This window comes from Prenolepis imparis, unplaced genomic scaffold (genome assembly GCF_030444845.1).
Source record: "Prenolepis imparis isolate NDT839.2.m4 unplaced genomic scaffold, iyPreImpa1.0 SCAF_53, whole genome shotgun sequence".
Taxonomy (NCBI): domain Eukaryota; kingdom Metazoa; phylum Arthropoda; class Insecta; order Hymenoptera; family Formicidae; genus Prenolepis; species Prenolepis imparis.
In genome coordinates, this window is record NW_028141211.1 from 135,041 (window position 1) to 143,318 (window position 8,278).

General features: G+C 31.7%; 1 pseudogene; it reads right to left on the minus strand.

The window, feature by feature from the left end:
• Positions 1 to 2,442: 2,442 nt before the first annotated feature.
• LOC145947208 (uncharacterized) lies at positions 2,443 to 7,680 on the minus strand (annotated as a pseudogene).
• Positions 7,681 to 8,278: the final 598 nt, after the last annotated feature.

The window sequence follows — 8,278 nt, forward strand, 5'->3', positions numbered from 1 at the left end:
ATGTCGTATCTCGCTTCACGTTCAATCGAGTCATCAGTCTCGCGAAAATTTATTCTATCAAGAGTTGGATCGTTCGAGCAATTAGTCTTTTCTCGCGGCAACCGCACCCTGCCCCTCTACCGTTAGGCGAGCAGGCGGCCCCTCGCGGAACTTCCGGCCGAATTTTCGCGTTCGTATAATTATCGTGAATTGACACGTGAAAGACCGTGTCTGGCGCCCAATCCGAGTATAATTTCTCATATTCGTCGGCTGGCGTTCTGCTGCTACACACGCGGAATGACCAAGACCCCTGGTTCCCGCGGAAATAATTTATTAAAGGACAATATTTCCTTTCTTTGTTTTTTTGTCGACGGCCAATTCCTCCCGTCCTCGTGCTCCGCGGACGGAGAGTGAAAAACGTCACACCCTATAAAAACCTACCTTTAAAAAAAGGTAAAAAAAGGCGCCTAGTATGGCACGCCAGTAGTGAAAAATTACCCATTGCAAACCCATGTAGAATCGTATGAAAAATTACTCATTGCAAACCCATGTAGAATTGTACCATTGCAAACCCATGTAGAATCGTATGAAAAATTACTCATTGCAAACCCATGTAGAATCGTATGAAAAATTATCCATTGCAAACCCATGTAGAATCGTACTACAAAAGTAATGATATCAAAAAAATTGTGCGCCAAGTGAAAGTAGAAACTTGTATCAGTGGAAAATTTAAGTTGCAAACCCATGTAGTAAAAAATTACCTATTGCAAACCCATGTAGAATCGTACTACAAAAGTAATGATATCAAAAAAATTGCGCACCAAGTGAAAATAGAAACTTGTACCAGTGGAAAATTTAAATTGCAAACCCATGTAGAATAGTACCTATGTAGAATAGTATAATTATAGAGACCTCTCTTCACGCTGGAAGTTGCAAACCCATGTAGAATCGTATAATTATAGACCTCTCTTAACGCTGAAAATTGCAAATCCATGTAGAATCGTATAATTATAGACCTCTCTTCACGCTGAAAGTTGCAAACACATATAGAATCGTAATAAGAAAAAAATAAGACAAAACACAAAAAAACAGAATTAAAAATTAATACAAGCATTAAAAATTAAAAATGTATGCAAAAATTATATAAATTAATACAAATAAAAAAAAATAAAAAATTTAATTTAAAAAACTAGGCACTGCTAAATTTCAAAATTAACTTTAGCATATTGTTTAATTTAGTAGTGCCTAGTTTTTTAAATTAAATTTTTTATTTTTTTTTAATTTGTATTAATTTATATAATTTTTGGATAAATTTTTAATTTTTAATGCTTGTATTAATTTTTAATTCTGTTTTTTTGTGTTTTGTCTTATTTTTTTCTTATTACGATTCTATATGTGTTTGCAACTTTCAGCGTGAAGAGAGGTCTATAATTATACGATTCTACATGGATTTGCAATTTTCAGCGTGAAGAGAGGTCTATAATTATACGATTCTACATGGGTTTGCAACTTCCAGCGTGAAGAGAGGTCTCTATAATTATACTATTCTACATAGGTACTATTCTACATGGGTTTGCAATTTAAATTTTCCACTGGTACAAGTTTCTACTTTCACTTGGCGCACAATTTTTTTGATATCATTACTTTTGTAGTACGATTCTACATGGGTTTGCAATGGATAATTTTTCATACGATTCTACATGGGTTTGCAATGAGTAATTTTTCATACGATTCTACATGGGTTTGCAATGGTACAATTCTACATGAGTTTGCAATGAGTAATTTTTCATACGATTCTACATGGGTTTGCAATGGGTAATTTTTCACTACTGGCGTGCCCATACTAGGCGCCTTTTTTTACCTTTTTTTAAAGGTAGGTTTTTATAGGGATATCATTCATTTTTGTATGATAAACATCTTTAAATAAATAAGCAAAAAACCCGCCACCACCCCCGTCATATTTCAAAATACGACGGTCCTCTGCTTACCAGAGATAAAAACAACTATTTTGTACAACCATATTTAATTAAAATATTTTTATAGGTTTTTATTTATCAGTTGCAACTTTTTCATATCATTATTTTTATAGATTAATATGTCATTAAAAATATATTTATTATTCACAATCTATACCTCTAAGTCCATTGATGACTAATCGTTGCTGCTTATCTAGTTCATTATTAAATATATAAATAAAACAAAAAGTATGTTATATTATTCCATTTTTAGTAGTAATAGCAAATTATTGACAATTTATGCATGTAAAAAATATTTTTTTGCACTTTACGAATAATGCAGAATAAAAGCGTTGTCATGAAATTGCTAATACATTACGATACATTATTTTATATAGGACTGATCGAAATGCAATATTAAATGATTAAATATTAATCATAAATTTTATATTATAAAAATCTATTTAGTGAGAATTTTTCAACTACTTTATTTTATATCGAATTTATATTATTTATTTGCTATTTTTTGTAAAAATATTATATAAACATCTTTAGCACCTCTAGGCCACTGCCTCTTTTTAACTTGCGCATCATCAATTTCGATCCAAATATTAGATAGTCCTTCTCTACATATGCTTATATAATGATCTTCATCGGTGCACGAACCATCATAAAGAATAGCATTCATCGTCTTGTACAATTGTCCCGCTATTAAAACTTTAGTTGTTGGAACAGCACATAAGTTAAATTTGTGTTCTGCTTTTATTAATTTACCATCTTGTGATAAAAATTGTATTAAACGAATAACAATTATTTCTCTTGTTAATGTTACTTCATTTTTAAATATTTTATCAGTTCCAGTACAACATTCACATGATTCGTTGTGTAAGTGAAACCAATGTGAAAATGTAGCATTTAATAAATCATTAAGATTATAACTTTTTTCCTTTAAATTATCAAGGGAAATTGAAATAGCAATATTATTTTCAACAATAGTTTTTGTATTGCCACATGTTTTGCATCGCTTGGTAGAAGTTACCTGATGTTGTATCAAATTTCTTAAGTAATCATATTTTTCGCAAAGTGCCGTAAGAAAATCATACGCATTTCGTTTTACGATGCTCGAAAAATATTCTCCTAAACATTGCCGTATTGCATAGGTATTTAGATTACGCATTCCATTTTCATATCGATGCATTAATATACGTAAAACATCTGTTTTGTCGCAATTAATCAATTGTTGCCTAATAACATTTAAATGTAATAAACATTGCAATACTGTATTTGCATAACATGAAATCTTGTCTGTATTCTGAAAACCATGTATAACCCAAGCAGTGTTTTGAATTCTTCGATTTGAAGCAATATCTTGAATTTTTTTATCTGAACTTGATTTTTGAACAGAAGCAACTACTTTTGGTAACGCCCATCGAACATCTTTCACTTTATGACAGCGTTCTTTTGACACAGCAATCATTTCTGCTTTTGGATTGTGTATCCGTTTTAAACGATTATATTCAATAATAGCTTCATTGTTAGCAACTACTGCTGAAGGATCAAAGTTAATTAAATGCAATCCTTCTAGAGATGTTACTCGCGACAAGGCAACATAAACTTGACCACAACTAAATACAGAATTGCCAATATCCGTAACAACACTTTGTAAACTTAATCCTTGGCTTTTATGAATAGTGATGCCATAACTTAAAGATAATGGAAATTCATTTCGTATAACATACGCTCTATCCAATACCTGAAATTTAACCTTTACTCTTTCAATTTCATATTCTAAACCTGATGGTAAAAGAAGTTTAATCTTTTCTATGTCGTCAGTAAACGTTTCTCGTACAATTGAAATTACTTTAGCAATTGTACCGTTTACAAGACCCAAACTAGCATCGATGTTACGCCGAATCATAACTTTTGCTCCAATTTTAATTGTAATTTGTTTTGTGGCCCAGCTGTTCGAGAATTATCATCATCGTTATTTGACAATACTTTTAATACTTTCTTTTTTACATATGGTATACATTCAATCGTATCTTGAGCAATTAATAATATTTCTTTGGAAACAATGCGACTTAACATTGCATCATTAAGGACATTACACATATTACAAGTTGGCAATAAACAAACAGTGTCCGATGGTAAACTGTTAATAAAATCACATAATTCATTTAATCTAGATTCGAAATAATCAGCTTTGAAAGATATTTTTCTACTCTCTAGAATTTTACAATCAGATTTTGTCACTAAACCTATACGAATTCGCGACAATAACTCACGGTAAGAATCATCTCCTTGCTGGCGCATATTGATTGTCAATTCATCATACTCAAATAATGTAATCCATAAATTAACAGCATTTAAAGAACCAAGACATTTAGCAATTTTTTTATCTGATAAATGTATAAAGATAGAATCTTCGCGTACAGGAGGTAATTGAAGCAAGTCTCCGAATAAAAGAATATGCTTTCCACCAAACCAACCATCATCGCAATCACTAGTGTCAAAAATCTCAGACAATCGAAGGTGTATATATATTAAAGTCAAACTAGATATCATTGACACTTCATCAATTACAAAAAGAATAACATCTTTAAGATCTGCTCGTAAAACTTTCAATACATGATCAGATAATTGTTTATACTTAGGAGTTTGACCATGTTCAACGGGTAATTGAAGCAATCTATGAACTGTCAAACCATCTATATTAAATGCTGCTATACCAGTAGGTGCTGCTACAGCAGTATCTTTGTTGAGATTTTGTTTTATCCAGCATTTAATAGTCTTGATTAAGAAACTTTTTCCAGTACCACCTTCTCCGCTAACATATAATCGTAATATTGATTTATCGGACTCTATCATTGATAACTCTAACATTGATAACTTTATCAAATACTCGTTTTTGATCCGTATTTAATTTTACTATCATTTCAGATACATTAATTTCTCGAATCGCTCTATCATCAAGATCTTTAAAATCTTGCATTGCTTCACCAGCCTCTATATTTTGAATACCTATCGCATTTTCAGGATCATCCTGAGACTGCTCTTTTTGTAAATCGTCATCTAAACATTGCTGAACTAACTGTTTTGCAGTTTCAAATGCTTTTTGCAATTCTTCTAATCTTTCATGATATTGCAATGCTTTTACAAGATGCAGTTTTACTTTGTGAAACGATTCGGCATAAGTATCGCATTCATTTTTAAGATCCTCTAATTTTCGCCATGGTTTAAACATAAGCAATAACGCAAAGAAATAATTTTCCGGCTGTGTATTAACATTATATCTATAATGATTAAGATATCCGCGCTGTCGCCGTTTAAGATAACAACCATTACGTATTTTATAATATTCAATATACTTATTTTTCGGTTTGATCTTCGAGATATCGTACCACTGTGCAAATTCATAAAGAGACGTATTTTCTAGTTCGTTTGGTCTATGTGGATAATGATCATCTATCAAAGATAGATAAAATATATTTGTAGATTCAGCATTAAGAGCTTCAATTTCTCTGCGACTTTTTAATTTTCTATATCGTATTTGATTAACATCTAACCATCTGATGGTTGTATTTCAATCAGTTCCATACAAAGGAATACCTAACAATGTATCAGCAGCTTCGAGAGCTCCACATTCTCTATTATTCGTAAATCGCAAAGCAATATTCCAAAGATGACTCGCTAATGATTTGTTTTTGTTATCCTTACTATCAAGAATAGTCTCAGACAATTCACTTTTCCCCGCTTTATTCATATATTTAGTAATATACCAGGTAAGCAGCGATGATTTTTCACCAATAAATTGTATATCCATATTACCTTCCCATGCAGTAAGAAGAACAGGATTATAGTCATTTATATTAACTTCATTATCCATTCGAGGAAGATCATAAAGTCTACTTTTATGTTTCAATTGTTTTCTACCGGCTATCGAAGTTGCCACATCTCTCATATTCAAAGTTTCAGTAACGGGACGAGGAAATCCAAAACGACATCGACGAATAACTTTACGTCCTACTTTTTTAGAGCGAAGACAATAATCATTATGTATATGTCGCTGATGCGTATCAACACGACTGTATAATAATGGCGAAATATTTTTATCCGGCATTTTGCAGCTTATATGTTGTAAAATAAATTTGGAGACTTCTTCCATAGTAGATTCACCGAAAATCGGTGCATTTTTAATCCAAATTAATAAGTGAAAATGTTATATACCTCTACCTTGATATTCTCGTCGCCAGAAATAGTGCGTTACTTCTCCAATTGGATGATCTTTGGACTTGATAAAGTCAAGCATTGCCCGAAACTTATTATCGAGAAACCTGGATGTTGATACAGGATCTCTAGCAATGAGTACGCTAACGCTAAAGGAAGCGTCATGCCATCCATTTACTTCACGAATATATTCACCTAAATCTTCCCATAACCATTCACTTGGACTTAGTGTTAAAAACCATGTCGCAGGTCCATAATGCTGTGTCATACAATTTAAATCACTTCTCGGTCTACGCCAATATTGCTCCGTATTTCGAAGTGTGGCAAATATTGTACTCAAATTAGATTCCAACAATTCTTTCGACATTGCGTCTAAGTATTCTGCAGCTGTATAACGAAGTCGCGGATTAGTTACATTCATTTTATGAAAAATTCCACGATTTAATTGACGCATATTTGCATCGTTCAATAAATAAAATAAATATTGTTGATTCAATCTATACTGTGGATGTTTAGATGTCAAACGACATTTAATAAATTCATGATCATGAAGTTTAACCTGTCTCGTCAAAATTTCACGTTGTCCATTAATACCAGAAGAATATAAATCTGGAAAACACATTAAATCTAAATGTTGCTCACGATTATTCAAAGGCAAGTCCTGAATTTTTAACATTTGATATAAGGCTGTCGCAGTTTTATTTGCTTTCTTTTCATATAAAGGATAGATAGTATATTGTTCGTAATAGCCATCGTCTTCAGCATTAGTAACTTGAGTTAACATTGCTTTCCGTTGGTCTTCTGTATCATTTTTGATCTCTTCTATCGGATCATTTAATAATTTAGTCTCATCATCAGCCACTTCTGCATTATCTTCTGTCTCTTCCATTTGGAATTCAGAATTTTTTAATTTTGGTAAACGTAAATCATTATGATTATTTGGCAATATAATATGAGAGTATAAAGTATTGTTACGCTTTAACCACGTTAAAGCATCAAATACTTTTTTAACATCAACTACCTCTTCCCAAATAATCTTTGATTTTGTCGGGATACCTCTAACTAATATGTATAATTCATGATTAATATTTATTGGATCAGTATTAGAACATAATTTATTCAATGTCTCTTGTAACGGAAGTGGTAAATGAAATGTTCTACCTTTAACTTTTGGTACCATTTGTCTTTGAGGCAACATTCTATTCATAATACTTCCCATTTTGAGAACAGTTTGAAACGCTTTAGCTCTCTGTATAAGAATTTTTTCGAATGTATTAAGAGATGATATTACTTCAGGCATCTGATTTGTAAAAAGATTATTTAAGACACAGTATGCAGGCATTAAGCCTTTACGAAATTTGCTTGCACAATAATTACATATGTATTGCGCATCAACTTTTTGTTGTACATACGTCATCAAATCTCGCCAAATTAGTGTCTGAAAACTATTGACTTTAGAAACATTTTTTTTACAACAAAATCTCTCGCACGATACGCAAACATGTCGTGGTGTGTCCATAGAGCATTTAGTCAACGCTTTAAATGCTTTACGATATTTAAAAATAATATCATCATCACTCAAAATTGTATCAGTCCGTTGATGTCTGTACATATCTACTTTCTCCTGTGCAGTAGTCACAATTTCATTCAAAGTGTTCATATCAGCATAATTTAGTGCATCATCTAGATTTTCCATCTTTCGATAAAAAGCTGTAAGTTGGTAAATTAAACGCTTCATATATCTTACTTTTGGAAAATGAGGCGATAATAATTGAACTGGAAGAAACATTCCTTTGCAAAGTGTTAAATCAATATAGCAGCTACGCATTTCTCATTTGCGACCCAATTTCTCATTTGAAGTTTTCATAGTACATTTATGAATACTTTGCATCAGTTTTGGTACATTTTTTAAAGTACATGTATTTACGGTTTCGAGAAACTTTTGATAACGATCAATTAAAAGCAGATCGTTAATTTTACAGCTTGCAGTATTACACATCAGAATTGGTTCATTCTTTGAAGTACATGTGTTTACGGTCTTGAGAGATTTTTGAGAATGGTCAATTAAAAGCGGATCGTTAATTTTACAGTTTGAAGTATTACACGACCAAGATTTT